This window comes from Bos mutus, unplaced genomic scaffold (genome assembly GCF_027580195.1).
Source record: "Bos mutus isolate GX-2022 unplaced genomic scaffold, NWIPB_WYAK_1.1 CTG216, whole genome shotgun sequence".
Taxonomy (NCBI): Eukaryota; Metazoa; Chordata; class Mammalia; order Artiodactyla; family Bovidae; genus Bos; species Bos mutus.
This window is the reverse complement of record NW_027219617.1, coordinates 227834-244275: the sequence shown is the minus strand read 5'-3', so window position 1 is coordinate 244275 and position 16442 is coordinate 227834. Positions and strand designations below refer to the sequence as shown.

At 37.8% G+C, this 16442-nt stretch overlaps 1 pseudogene; it reads right to left on the bottom strand.

The window, feature by feature from the left end:
• Positions 1 to 14929: 14929 nt before the first annotated feature.
• On the bottom strand, positions 14930 to 15848 carry LOC102281200 (olfactory receptor 4A15-like; annotated as a pseudogene).
• Positions 15849 to 16442: the final 594 nt, after the last annotated feature.

Below are 16442 nucleotides of genomic sequence, written 5' to 3'. Positions count from 1 at the left end.
AAGCAACCGACAAACAACTAATCTCAAAAATATACAAGCAACTCCTACAGCTCAACTCCAGAAAAATAAACGACCCAATTAAAAAATGGGCCAAAGAACTAAATAGACATTTCTCCAAAGAAGACATACAGATGGCTAACAAACATATGAAAAGATGCTCAACATCACTCATTATCAGAGAAATGCAAATCAAAACCACTATGAGGTACCATTTCACACCAGTCAGAATGGCTGCGATCCAAAAGTCTACAAATAATAAATGCTGGAGAGGGTGTGGAGAAAAGGCACACAGATTCTTTACCACTGAGTTATCAGGGAAATCCAAAATCTTCTTAGTCTGCCATTTTCAATATGTTATTTTCTAATCAGGTTTCCAATTGATGCAAAAAGTTTGTGTTTTTTGTTTGTAAAAAAAAAAAAAATGCCAGTAAATCAGACAACAGCTTTTCTTTTAATAAATATATTTTATTTATAAAGTGTTTGTACTTCTTTTGATGCACAGCTGCTAAATAAATTTAACATTTGTAAGGGAAAAGTTCCATGAAAGAGAAAAATTCAACCTAAAGATTATTGGATGTCTTCATGGAAATCTGTGTTTTATTTTTGTAATATAAATTTATTTATTTTAATTGGAGGTTAATTACTTAACAATATTGTATTGGTTTTGCCATACATCAAGATGAATCTGTCACAGGTATACATGTGTTCCTCATGTCGAACCCCCCCTCCATTCTCCCTCTGCGTACCATCCCTCTGAGTCCTACTAGTGCACCAGTGCCAAGCTCCAGTATTATGCATCAAACTTGGACTGGCGATATGCTTCATATATGATATTATACATGTTTTAATGCCATTCTCCCAAATCATCCCACCCTCTCCCTCTCCCACAGAGTCCAAAAGACTGTTCTATACATCTGTGTCTCTTTTGCTGTCTCGCATACAGGGTTATTGATACCATCTTTCTAAAGTCCTTATATACGCGTCCATATAGACTACCTGATGAACTACGGAATGAGGTTCATGGCATTGTACAGGAGACAGGGATCAAGACCATCCCCATAGAAAAGAAATGCAAAAAAGCAAAATGGCTGTCTGGGGAGGCCTTACAAATAGCTGTGAAAAAAAGAGAAGTGAAAAGCAAAGGAGAAAAGGAAAGATATAAGCATCTGAATGCAGAGTTCCAAAGAATAGCAGGAAGAGATAAGAAAGCCTTCCTCAGTGATCAATGCAAAGAAATAAAGGAAAACAACAGAATGACAAAGACTAGAGATCTCTTCAAGAAAATTAGAGATACCAAGGGAACATTTCATGCAAAGATGGGCTCGATAAAGGACAGAAACTGTATGGACCTAACAGAAGCAGAAGATATTAAGAAGAGTTGGCAAGAATACATAGAACTGTACAAAAAAAGATCTTCATGACCCAGATAATCATGATGGTGTGATCACTGACCTAGAGCCAGACACCCTGCAATGTGAAAGTCAAGTGGGCCTTAGGAAGCATCACTACGAACAAAGCTAGTGGAGGTGATGGAATTCCAGTTGAGCTACTCCAAATGCTGAAAGATGATGCTGTGAAAGTGTGGCACTTAATATGCCAGCAAATTTGGAAAACTCAGCAGTGGCCACAGGACTGGAAAAGGTCAGTTTTAATTCCAATCCCAAAGAAAGGCAATGCCAAAGAATGCTCAAACTACCGCACAATTGCACTCATCTCACATGCTAGTAAAGTAATGCTCAAAATTCTCCAAGCCAGGCTTCAGCAATACATGAACCGTGAACTTCCTGATGTTCAAGCTAGCTTTAGAAAAGGCAGAGGAACCACAGGTCAAATTGCCAACATCCGTGGATCATGGAAAAAGCAAGAGAGTCCCAGAAAAACATCTGTTTCTTCTTTATTGACCATGCCAAAATCTTTGACTGTGTGGATCACAATAAACTGGAAAATTCTGAAAGAGATGGGAATACCAGACCATCTGGCCTGCCTCTTGAGAAACCTATAGTGCAGGTCAGGAAGCAACAGTTGGAACTGGACAACAACAGACTGTTTCCAAATAGGAAAAGAAGTACGTCAAGGCTGTATATTGTCACCCTGCTTATTTAACTTATATGCAGAGTACATCATGAGAAATGCTGGACTGGAAGAAACACAAACTGGAATCAAGATTGCCGGGAGAAATATCAACAACCTCAGATATGCAGATGACACTACCTTTATGGCGGAAAGTGAAGAGAAACTAAAAAGCCTCTTGATGAAAGTGAAAGAAGAGAGCAAAAAAGTTGGCTTAAAGCTCAACATTCAGAAAACGAAGATCATGGCATCCGGTCCCATCACTTCATGGGAAATAGATGGGGAAACACTGTCACTTTCTTTTTTGGGGCTCCAAAATCACTGCAGATGGTGACTGCAGCCATGAAATTAAAAGACGCTTACTCTTTGGAAGAAAAATTATGACCAACCTAGATAGCATATTCAAAAGCAGAGACATTACTTTGCCAACAAATGTCCCTCTAGTCAAGGCTCAGTTTTTCCAGTGGTCATGCATGGATGTGAGAGTTGGACTGTGAAGAAGGCTGAGTGCTGAAAACTTGATGCTTTTGAAGTGCAGTGTTGGAGAAGACTCTTGAGAGTCCCTTGGACTACAAGGAGATGCAACCAGTCCATTCTGAAGGAGATCAGCCCTGGGATTTCTTTGGAAGAAATGATGCTAAAGCTGAAATTTCAGTACTTTGGTCACTTGATGTGAAGAGTTGACTCACCGGGAAATACTGTGATGCTGGGAGGGATTGGGGGTAGGAGGAGAAGGGGACAACAGAGGATGAGATGGCTGGATGGCATCACTGACTCGATGGATGTGAGGCTGAGTGAACTCAGGGAGTTGGTGATGGACAGGGAGGCCTGGAGTGCTGTGATTCATGGTGTCGCAAAGAGTCGGACACGACTGAGCAACTGAACTGAACTGAACTGATACTATATTGGTGTTTTTCTTCCTGGCTTACTTCACTCTGTATAATAGGCTCCAGTTTCAGCCACCTCATTAGAACTGATTCAAATGTAGTCTTTTTAGTGGCTGAGTAATACTCCATTGTGTATATGTACCACAGCTCTCTTATCCATTCATCTGCTGATGGACATCTAGGTTGCTTCCATATCCTGGCTATTATAAACAGTGCTGTGATGAACATTGGGGTACACGTGTCTCTTTCAATTCTGGTTTCCTCGGTGTGTATGCCCAGCAGTGGGATTGCTGGGTCATAAGGCAGTTCTATTTCCAGTTTTTTAAGGAATCTCCACACTCTTTTCCATAGTGGCTGTACTAGTTTGCGTTCCCACCAACAGTTTAAGAGGGTTCGCTTTTCTCTACACCCTCTCCAGCATTTATTGCTTGTAGACTTTTGGATCACAGTCATTCTGACTGGCGTGAAATGGTACCTCATTGTGGGTTTAATTTGCATTTCTCTGATAATGAGTGATGTGGAGTATCTTTTCATGTGTTTGTTAGCCATGTGTATGTCTTCTTTGAAGAAATGTCTATTTAGTTCTTTGGTGTAGTTTTTTATTGGTTCGTTTATGTTTCTGGAAATAAGCTGTAGGAATTGCTTGTATATTTTTAAGCTTAGTTCTTTGTCAGTTGCTTAATTTGCTATTATTTTCTCCCATTCTGAAGGCTGTCTTTTCACCTTGCTGATAGTTTCCTTTGTTGTGCAGAAGTTTTGAAGTTTAATTAGGTCCCATTTGTTTAGTCTTGCTTTTATTTCTAATATTCTGGGAAGTGGGTCATAGAGGATCCTGTTGTGATGTATGTCAGAGAGTGTTTTGCCTATGTTTTCTTCTAGGAGTTTGTAGCCTCTGATCTTAAATTTAGATCTTTAATCCATTTTGAGTTTATTTTTGTGTATGTTATTAGAAAGTGTTCTAGTTTCATTCTTTTACAAGTGGTTGACCAGTTTTCCCAGCACCACTTGTTAAAGAGATTGTCTTTAATCCATTGTATATTCTTCCCCCCTTTGTCAAAGATAAGGTGTCCATAGTTGTTTGGATTTATCTCTGAGCTTTCTATTTTGTTCCATTGATCTATATTTCTGTCTTTGTGCCAGTACCATACTGTCTTGATGACTGTGGCTTTGTAGTAGAGCCTGAAGTCAGGCACATTGATTCCTCCACTTCCATGATTCTTTCTCAAGATTGCATTGGCTATTCGATGTTTTTTGTATTTCAATACAAATTGTGAAATTGTTTGTTCTAGCTCTGTGAAAAATATCGTTGGTAGCTTGATAGGGATTGCATTGAATCTATAGATTGCTTTGGGTAGTATTCTCATTTTCTCTATATTGATTCCTCTGATCCATGAACATGTATATTTCTCCATCTATTAGTGTACTCTTCGTTTTATTTTACCAGTGTTTTCTTTAGGTAGATATATTCCTAAGTATTTCATTCTTTTCATTGTAATGGTGAATGGAATTGTTTCCTTAATTTCTCTTTCTATTTTCTCATTATTAGTGTATAGAATGCAAGGGCTTTCTGTGTGTTGATTTTATATCCTGCAACTTTACTATATTCATTGATTAGCTCTAGTAATTTTCTGGTGGAGTCTTTAGGGTTTTCTATGTAGAGGATCATGCCATCTGCAAACAGTGAGAGTTGTACTTCTTTTCCAATCTGGATTCCTTTTATTTCTTTTTCTGCTCCGATTGCTGTGGCCAAAACTTCCAAAACTATGTTGAATAGTAGTGGTGAGAGTGGGCACCCTTGTCTTGTTCCTGACTTTAGGGGAAATGCAGAGGAAGGTAAACTTCCAAACTCATTCTATGAGGCCACCATCACCCTAATACCAAAACCTGACAAAGATCCCACAAAAAAAGAAAACTACAGGCCAATATCACTGATGAACATAGATGCAAAAATCCTTAACAAAATTCTAGCAATCAGAACCCAACAACACATTAAAAATATCATACACCAAGACCAAGTGGGCTTTATCCCAGAGATGCAAGGATTCTTCAATATCCAGAAATCAATCAATGTAATACACCACATTAACAAATTGAAAAATAAAAGCCATATGATTATCTCAATAGATGCAGAGAAATCCTTTGACAAAATTCAACATCCATTTATGATAATAACTCTCCAGAAAGCAGGAATAGAAGGAACATACCTCAACATAATAAGCTATATATGACAAACCCACAGCAAACATTATACTAAATGGTGAAATCTGTTTTTTATTTATAGCATTCTCTTTGGAGTTTTATGACTCTAAGGGATCTATGACTTTACTGTCTGTTAGCTAGTTTGTAAGTCTTTACATTGAGAAAATTAATACAATTTCAAATAATTCTTGTTAAGCAAAATACAAATGTTGTCTGGTGGAAGTTTGATCAATTTTCCTGACCATTACAGATAAAGACAGCTTTCCTCTCATTTGTAAATTCATTTATTTATGTGTGTTCAGTCACCTCAATCATGTCTGACTCTTTGAGTCAGCCAGGGTCCTCTGTCCATTGGATTTTCCAGGCTAGAATACTGGAGTGGGTTGCTATGCCCTCCTCCATGACATCTTCCCAACCCAGGAATTGAACTCGTGTCTCCTGGGGCTCCTGCACTGCGGGAAAAGTCTTTACGAGTAAGCCACTGGTGAAGCCCCATTTCACATCTCTGATGGAACAAAGCAAGAGAGGATTATCCTTTAGACTGATTATTATGTGTTCCTTTTTGCCTTGTTATGCAGTGAGATAAATCAAATCTTTGTCATGTGTTCATTTTATATTTGTATGAGTAGTGATTTCACTTTTTAAAAGTATTTTCTTCCACATATTAAAATAAAGACCATTTTAGAGAGATAAGCTAAAAGACTCATATAAGTTTAGATAATTTCTCCAAAGAAGACATACAGATGGCTAACAAACACATGAAAAGATGCTCAACATCACTCATTATCAGAGAAATGCAAATTAAACCCACAATGAGGTACCATTTCACACCAGTCAGAATGGCTGTGATCCAAAAGTCTACAAGCAATAAATGCTGGAGAGGGTGTGGAGAAAAGGGAACCCTCTTACACTGTTGGTGGGAGTGCAAACTAGTACAACCGCTATGGAGAAGAGTGTGGAGATTCCTTAAAAACTGGAAATAGAACTGCCATACGACCCAGCAATCCCACTGCTGGGCATACACACTGAGGAAACCAGAATTGAAAGAGATACATGTACCCCAATGTTCATCACAGCACTGTTTATAATAGCCAGGATATGGAAGCAACCTAGATGTCCATCAGCAGATGAATGGATAAGAGAGCTGTGGTACATATACACAATGGAGTATTACTCCGTCACTAAAAAGACTACATTTGAATCAGTTCTAATGAGGTGGCTGAAACTGGAGCCTATTATAGCGAGTGAAGTAAGCCAGAAAGAAAAACACCAGTACAGTATACTAACGCATATATATGCAATTTGCTGTTGCTAATTCGCTTCAGTCGTGTCCGACTCTGTGCGACCCCATGGACTGCAGCCTACCAGGCTTCTCCATCCACGGGATTCTCCAGACAAGAATACGAGTGGGTTGCCATTTCCTTCTCCAATGCATGAAAGTGGGAAGTGAAAGTGAAGTCACTTAGTCGTGTCCGACTCTTATCGACCCCATGGACTGCAGCCTACCAGGCTCCTCCACCCATGAGATTTTCCAGGCAACAGTACTGGAGTAGGGTGCCATTGCCTTCTTCCATATGGAATTTAGAAAGATGGTAACAATAACCCTGCATGCGAAACAGCAAAAGAGACACAGATGTATAGAACAGTCTTTTGGACTCTGTGGGAGAGGGAGAGGATGGGATGATTTGGGCGAATGGCATTGAAGTATCATATATGAAATGAATTGGCAGTCCAGGTTCGGTGCATGATACAGGATGCTTGGGGCTGGCACACTGGGATGACCCAGAGGGATGGTATGGGGAGGGATGTGGGAGGGGGTTTCAGGATGGGGAACACGTGTACACCCATGATAAATTCATGTTGATGTATGGCAAAACCAACACAATATTGTAAAGTAATTAGCCTGCAATTAAAATAAATGACCCAATCAAAAAATGGGCCAAAGAACTAAATAGACATTTCTCCAAAGAAGACATACAGATGGCTAACAAACACATGGAAAGATGCTCAACATCACTCATTATCAGAGAAATGCAAATCAAAACCACTATGAGGTACCATTTCACACCAGTCAGAATGGCTGTGATCCAAAAGTCTACAAATAATAAATGCTGGAGAGGGTGTGGAGAAAAGGGAACCCTCTTACACTGTTGGTGGGAATGCAAACTAGTACAGCCACTATGGAGAACAGTGTGGAGATTCAAAACTAGAACTGCCTTATGATCCAGCAATCCCACTGCTGGGCATACACACTGAGGAAACCAGAAGGGAAAGAACACCCCAGTCTTCACTGCAGCACTGTTTATAATAGCCAGGACATGGAAGCAACCTCCATCAACAGATGAATGGATAAGAAAGCTGCGGAAATACACAATGGAGTATTACTAGCCATTAAAAAGAATACATTTGAATCAGTTCAACAATGAAACCCCTATTATACAGAGTGAAGTAAGCCAGAAGGAAAAACATAAATATAGTATACTAACACATATATATGGAATTTAGAAAGATGGTAACAATAACCAGTAAGAGACAGCAAAAGAGACACTGATGTATAGAACAGTCTTATGGACTCTGTGGGAGAGGGAGAGGGTGGGAAGATTTGGGAGAATGGCATTGAAACATGTAAAATATCATGTAAGAAACGAGTTGCCAGTCCAGGTTGATGCACGATACTGGATGCTTGGGGCTAGTGCACTGGGACGACCCAGAGGGATGGTATGGGGAGGGAGGAGGGAGGAGGGTTCAGGATGGGGAACACATGTATACCTGTGGTGGATTCATTTTGATATTTAGCAAAACTAATACAATTATGTAAAGTTTAAAAATAAAATAAAATTAGAAAAAAATAAAAATAAAAAATGCAATAAAAAAATGTTTAGATAGTTTTATCCTGTGGGTTACTTTACCACAGGTTTTCTGTTCTATTTGGAAGAGGGGGCTTGCTCCTATTTAATCAATTTTTAAAAAGAAAAATCTCCTTTAAAACTTATTTTGAAATCAAATGTTCCATTTTCATCCACCTCATTAGAACTTTTTCTAATGTATTCTTTTTAATGGCTGAGTAATACTCCATTGTGTATATGTACCACAACTTTATGCAAGACAGCAAAAGAGACACAGATGTATAGAACAGTCTTTTGGACTCTGTGGGGGGGATTATTTGGGAGAATGGCTTTAAAACATGTATAATATCATATAAGAAATGAATTGCCAGTCCAGGTTTGATGCAGGACACAGGAAGCTTGGAGCTGGTGCACTGGGATGACCCAGAGGGATGGTATGCGGAGGGAGGTGGGAGGGGGCTTCAGGATGGGGAACATGTGTACACGCATGGTGGATGCATGTTGATGTATGGCAAAACCAATACAATATTGTAAAGTAAAAAAATAATAATAATAAAAATTAAAAAAAAAAGAAATCAAATGTTCCAATAGCACTTTCTCATCTCTGCTTCTATTTTTGTGGTTACCAAAAGATTGCAGGCTCTTAGGTGGTTAAGGACTAAGGAAATTAAGCCTATTTTCCTCTTAATATGTTATTTTTGGATAAATTTGCAAAAGGTTTTTTTATAGATCAGAGATTATTAGGATAAGTAATGACCAAAATCTAATATTGACTGCTTAATTTATGCCAAATATTGTAGAAAAACTTTTTTTGTTTGTTTTTAAATTGTCTCCTTTAAAATTTTTAAAGTGATTTATATGTGGTTGGAAGATAGAAAAATTAAGACAAGGAGTTGTTCAGCTTTGTGCCTCAGGACATACTGTTAGTGAGGAGCAGACCTGAAAGTACAGTTCTAGACTGACCTCAAGTCGTGATCGTGAACTCACATTATTTTCCATGTAAAAATTTACCAAATAGTTAGCAGGAACCTTCTTTAACATCCATCAAGAAAGTCTTTCTGAACACTGTTTCTTGCCCTAATTCATGGAGGCATTAAAAATGGATTGGAAAATTGGGAATTTGAAAGATATTACCTTCTTCCTCTGAGAATTTTTCATTTCCTCTCTTAGGAGAATTTATAATTTTAGTCATTTTCTTTACTTTCTTAATTAACAGGACATTACTCGTCAACTACAAATTGGCAGTTATCATTGACACTTTTCATTCATCAATGTTGTTTTTGTTGTTCAGTTGCTAAGTTGGGTCTGACATTTTTTGACTCCATGGACCACAGCACACCAGGCTCCCCTTCACTATCTCCTGGAGTTTGCTCAGATTCATGTCCACTGAGTTGGTGATGCTATTTAACCATCTCATCCTCTGCCACCCTCTTCTTTGGCCTTCAAACTTTCCCAGCATGAAGATCTTTTTCAACGAGTCTGCTCTTTGCACCAGATGGCCAAAGTGTTGGAGCTTCAGCTTCAGGAGCAGTCCTTTCAATGACTATTCACAGCTGATTTCCTCTAGGATGGACTGGTTTGATCTCCTTGCAGTCCAAGGATCTCTCGAGAGTCTTCTCCAGCACCATAATTCACAAGCATCGATTCTTGTCTCTCAGAATTCTTTATGGTCCAACTCTAGCATCTGTACATGCCTATTGAAAAAAAAAAATAGCTTTGACTATAAGAACCTTTTTCAGCAAAGTAATATCTCTGCTTTTGAATATACTGCTAGGTTTGTCACAGCTTTCCCTCCAAGGAGCAAATATCCTTTAATGTCATGGTGGCATTGATTTTGAAGCTCAGGAAAATAAAATATGTCCCTGCTTCAGTTATCTACTAAACAACTTAAAGAGAGTGTCTGTATCCTTTGATGGGAAGCCAGAAACTTGCTCCAAGGCTGCAATATTGTTTCTGTTGGGTATTTGTTTCTCCTTTGCTTCACATCTCCTTTCTTTCCTAATTAAGAACTGCAAACCTGTCCCTTGGAACTCAGAGAAAGTCAGGGAGACTGAATGAAGCCTATTTCCTGTAATTGAGGAAGTGGGAGACACAAAGCTTTTGTGCTCAGGAGCCCCACAGAACCTGGCTTTGTATCACCAGCAGTGAGTTTTATTAGGACTTCATTTTCTCTATGTTCTCACAAAGTTAGTCATCCTAAAGATTTGAGGTGATTTATCTTTTGGTTTTGATTTGCATTTCCTCCTTGATTAATGAGGTTGAGCACCTTCCCATGTTCCTATTGGCATTTTTATATTTTCCTTGGAAAAATATCTATTCAGGTTTTTTGGCCATTTTTAAATTGAGTTATTTGATCTTATGTTATTTGGTTATAGAAGTCCCTTACATATTAACTCCTTATGAGCATATGATTTGATAGTTTTGTTTTGTTTTGTTTTTCCATTCTATAGGTTACATTTTCATGTTGTTTGTTTCCTTCGATGTGTAGAAGCAGTCTAGATTTAGAACTTGAGATCCTAGACTTCAGACTGATGTCATGATAGGGTAAAGCTTAACTTATCTGATAGCTTTTGCATCTGGGAGCCCTGAGCTGGCCTTTTACAAGCCTGACAACCTCACCGGATAAACTTCATCTACATAGCTCTGTGTCTACGTGGAGAAGGAAAAAGAGCTAAAAGAGTCTGGTTTTCTAGCCATCTCTGCCAATGCACCATTCATATCAGTGCAGTTATCTTGGACTCACAATAAAAGTCCAGCAATGTGTTGTTTACCAGAGAATGACCTCAGTCCATATCACATGGAATGGAATAATCATTCCATTTTTAGGGAGAACAACCAAGTTCTCCCTAAATTCATTATGGTCAGATACAAAGCAAAGTGATGAATGTAAAGATATAGCCCTGTGTGTGGACAGATATAGCCATGTGTGTGATTAAACATAGACCTGTGTATGACAATATACAAACTTCTTTATAGAAATAGATAAACCTGTGTGTTATATATCAATTATATATGCATATACATAGACAAATGCATCCATATAGATAGTCAAATACTAACCCATATCAGCTACAGACCTGTGTGTGTTCACATTTAGACAAAAGGTTCAATTGGGTGGAAACCTACATAACATTTAATATGTAGGTACAAGGGGTACTGATATACTTGTATGTTGTTGGTTCAGGGATATGGGTGTTTGGATTTAACAAATATTTGTGGCCTTGAGGACTGAACTGTAATTCATGACAGCAAAAGTCACTGAGCCCTTTCTGAGAAGCTCACTGAAAATGCAAATCAAATATAAATAGCATCCTCTTCTTTTATTTTTTTAACAAAACCAAAAGGTCAGTCATATGTACACTCCATGGAGATAATTACAGATTTTTATTGAGACATCAGTAAATCCTTCACAATATGTGTCCTGTTCTGGATGGGAAAACACAATACAAAAACAGGTTATTCTCCTCAAAATAAATATATAGTATTGTGGCATTCTAAATAAATTTTTATGGGAAGTTTTCAAACCTTGCCTACTGACTCTGTTTAAAGGAAGAAGAGAAGGAAAGGGAGGAGGAGGAGAAAGTGCCTCAGAATTCAAACTTCTAGATATTGCAAAACCTGACATAGTAAGTAGAAAATTGTGAAATTAGCTGAAATTAATAATTATATTGACATATTATTTTAACTGTTAGGCAAAATAGGGTTTCATATTTTACTTACCCAGACAAAAATAAATTCTAGATGGGTAAATAAAGTATTTTTTAAAATTTATTTTATTGAAGCATAGTTGATTTACAATGTTAATTTCTTCTGTTAATACTACAGCAAAATTATTCAGTTATATATTTGTGTATGTCCTTGGTCACTCAGTCGTGTCTGACTCTTTGAAATCCCAGGGACTGTAGTCCACCAGGATCTTCTGTCCATGGGATTCTCCAGGCAAGAATACTGGAGTGGGTTGCCATGCCCTTCTCCAAGGGATCTTCCCAACCCAACGATTGAACCCAGGTCTCCCACATTACAGGAAGATTCTTTACAGTCTGAGCCACCAGGGAATCCCAAGAATACTAGAGTGGGGTAGCCTACCCCTTCTCCAGGGGAGGGACCTAGAGATTTTCATACTAAAGGCAGTCAGAAAGAGAAAGACAGATAACATGCCAACCTTACAAGGTATCTGAAATATGACACAAATAAATTTATCTATGACAGACTCATAGACACAGGAAACAGACTTATGGCTGAAAAGATTTCTGGGATGATTTATCACAAGGTATTGGACATAGTTCCCTGCTCTTTGCAGGGGGGCCTTGTTGTTTATACGTTCTATACATAGCAGTATCCATGTGCTCATCCCAAACTCCCAATCCTTTGCTCCCCACACACCTCCCCCTCAGCAACCACAAATCTGTTATCTGTGTCTATAAGTCTGTTTCATCGATAAATTTATTTGTGTCATATTTTAGATTCCCCATATGAGTGACATGCTATATGTCTTTTTCTTTCTGACTGCCTTAAGTATGATAATCTCTAGGTCCTTCCATGTTGACAGAAATAGCATTCTTTTATTCTTTTTTATGGCTCTGTAGAATCTCCAGTGGCTCCTGCATTGGCAAGCAGATTCTTGACAACTGAGGCAGCTGGAAAGCTCAAGATGTCTTTTTATTAGGGGATTAATCCCACTCATCAGGGCACCACCTTCATGAACTAATCAATTTCCAGTCGAAGTCCTCCAAATACCACCACATTAGAAATAATTTAATTTATGATTTTAGATAGGGACACAAACTCTCAGTCTATAATAGCATCCAAAAGTAGAAGAACAAATTATATAATATCTGACAAACAAAATGCTTGCTATAATTTGTAAATGCTATTGAGTTTGGAAAGACAAAAAATGATATAAGAAATCTCCATGTAACAGGATAAAAATAATCAGGATATGAGGTTTCCCACACACGGTGATTTACTGGCAAAAAGCACGCATCACCCCATAGCCTTGCCCTGTCATGGATCCAGACTAAATATGAAAGTGAAAAGTGAAAGTCACTCAGTCTTGTCTGACTTTTTGTGACTCTCCAGGCAAGAAAACTGGAATGGGTGGCTGTTCCCTTCTCCAGGGGATCTTTCCAACCCAGGAATTAAACTGGAGTCTCCTATATTGCAGGTGGATTCTTTACCAGCTGAGCTATATGGGAAACATACAAATAGGCTTCTTTGATCATATGCTTCCAAACAAATTAAAGGAAGATATTATGTTGTTTCAAGCCTGATTCAGAGAGGGAGATAATTTTATGAATGATGTCTCTGAGAGATAAAACAGTATATTTTGACTTTTTTATCACTAGCAATTTGTGTAATATTAATGAGAGATGAGCATGGCATACAAAGTCATGGCATATGAAGTTAACATCTTTTTAAACAATGATATCACCCAAAATATCTGGTGTCAAGCTCCATCATGCATATTAGATGCTCGTGGATCATGGATTATGCTAAAAAATTTACATGTAAAGGGCAGAGGCTGGATCTTTATAGAAGGCTATAAAACATATAAGCAAAAGAATAGATTGGGATATTGAATAATAGTGGAAGCTTTACCAGATATTCCAAACTATCTGAGAAGAAAGATTGGTCACCTTTATGAAAATATAACTCCAAACAATGCTGGTAAACTTGAGGAAATAATGTGATTGCCCAATTGGGAAAATAAGTAAGATTTGGGTATTTTTATGCATATGTACCTTGTTCAATCAATCCCTGGAGAAGGAAATGGCAACCCACTCCAGTACTCTTGCCTTGAAAATCCCATGGATGGAGGAGCTTGGTGCAGGCTACTATCCATGGGGTTGCAGAGAGTCAGGCACGACTGCGCGACTTCACTTCACCTTGTTCAATCAGATTTATTTATAAAGATAGTCTCCTTATGTTTAATATTACAGCTCTGAAATATTCACCTTCAACCTCAGCATGCTAAGACATACAAAGAACAAATATATGTATATATATATTATCTTGCAGACAAAAATAAGACATATACTTCAAATATTAATATAGGTTGTCTCTGTGTGGGTATGAGTGAACAAAGGTTTTCTGTCATATTTCTATACTATTTTTTCACTATGTGTAATGAGTCGTTAATTCTGAAAAAGATTATATTATTTAAGACAGAAACATGAGGAAATCTTCCACTAATTAAATAAATTTACATTATTACCTATAGCTTAAATCATTACATAGATCATAAATCTACAGTCTCAATGAAAGTGAAAGTGAAAGTTGCTCACTTGTGTCCGACTCTTTGTGACCCCATGGACTATACAGTCTATGGAATTCTCTAGGCCAGAATACTGGAGTGGGTAGCCTTTCCCTCCTCCAAGGGATCTTCCCAACCCAGGGATTGAACCCAGGTCTCCCACATTGCAGGAAGATTCTTTACCAACTGAGCCACAAGGGAAGTCTCAATAAAGATATTTTTTTGACATCTTTAATTGCAGAAATCTTACAAATGTATTTTAAACAAAATATATACTTTGAAGAAGGAAAATCTTAAATATTTTTGATCACTGGAATTATTCACATAATAATAATTTTTTCATCTTGACAAAGTTATTAAACATGAGGATATATTTGTTATTGTTGTTGTTGTTGTGTGTGTGTGTGTGTTAGTTGTTCAGTTATGTTCAACTTTCTGCTACCTCATGAACTGTATCCCACCAGCCTCCTCTGTTTATGGGATTCTCCAGGCAAGAATACTGGAGTGGGTTGCCATTCCCTTCTCCAGCAAATCTTCCCAACCCAGGAATCAAACGCAGATTTCTTGCATTGTAGGAGATCTGGGTTCGATTTACTACAGTTAAGTAGTCACATATGACTTTCCTGGGAAAAGCAATTCTTCAGCGAAAATAAGTGATGCTTTTCCCTGGTGCTTCAATTTCTTTTTCTGATCCAGAGCTTTTTCATGGCATTTTGCATCTCTCCATTTCTCAGAGTGTAGATTAGAGAGTTCAATATAGGGGTGACAGTGGTATAAAACACAGCCAAAGATGTATCAACAGGTAAAGTAGAAGGTGGTCTCACATACAGAAAAATACAGGGCACAAAGAAGAGGAGCACCACAGTGATGTGGGAACCACAGGTGGAGAAAGCTTTGTGCCTTCCTTTCTGACTAAGATTCTTCAGGAAGTGCAGGATGACCCCATAGGAAATGAGTTAAGAGTGTAAAGATGACCACTGACATTGTGCCATCATTGGCAACTACTGAGAGGGCAGTAATGTGGGTGTCAGTGCAGGCAAGTTTTAACAAGGGGTACAAGTCACAGATGAAATGGTCAATGACATTGGGGCCACAGAAGGGAAGGTTGTAAACAAATATTGGATGAAGGATAGCATGTAAAATCCCACCAACCCAGGCAAAGAGCAGTAGCAGAACACACATTCGCTGATTCATGATTGTCAAATAATGCAAGGGTTTGCAGATGGCCATGTAGCAGTCATAGGCCATGACCACCAGGAGTAAAATCTCAGCACCACCAAATAAGTGCTCCATAAAAAGCTGGGCCATGCAAGCTTGGAAGGAAATGGTTTTCTTCTCACAGAGGAAGTTTTTAATCATATTTGGGATGAAGGATGTAGAATAAAGAGCATCAAGAAGTGACAAATTTCCAAAAAACTAGTACATAGGGGCATCCAGGGTTGGGCTGAATACCACAGTCAGGACAGCAAGCAAGTTGCCCAACATTGTCACAATGTAGATGAGCAAGAACATGACAAATAATATTTTCTGACCCTGGGAGCTCTGAGTGAGCCCTAAGAGGACAAACTCAGTTACATTATTTCTATGTTCCATAGGTGCTCCTTTATGTCTTAGTTCAGAGTTCAGGACCAAGTTACCTATGAATATAATTATTAGAAGTGAGTTACTGAAGTCTTTCAATAATATGTTTATTCATTTGACAAATTTGCTTTATTATGTTCTGATGCTTTCAGATATTATAATATAGACTGATTAAAACATTGTCCTAAACTTAACAATCTTATAGACTCATGGAGAAGCAAGTGATTAGAGACATTTCTGGGCAAAAGACACAGTATTAAATAAATGAGTTGCCACAATTAGCTCTCCATGTAGATGCTAATTAAATTGTACATAAGCTAATAACATATAAAAATAAAAAATGATTAAACATTTAATAAAAAAGGAAAGCAAAGTTTACCTTTATATTTACTTTCCATTTAATAAAGTATGTGACTTATTACATTCTAGAAGTGGAAGAATCTTTTTAATGAATTTTTGAATACAAAATAGACATATCTGATGATTTAAATTTTTTTCAGAATTTAGGAAATGATAACACAACACCAATAGACAAAAGTAGCTTGGAGAAAAATTTACATGAATAAGAATATTAAATGAAAGTGAAAGTCACCCAGTCTGTCTGAC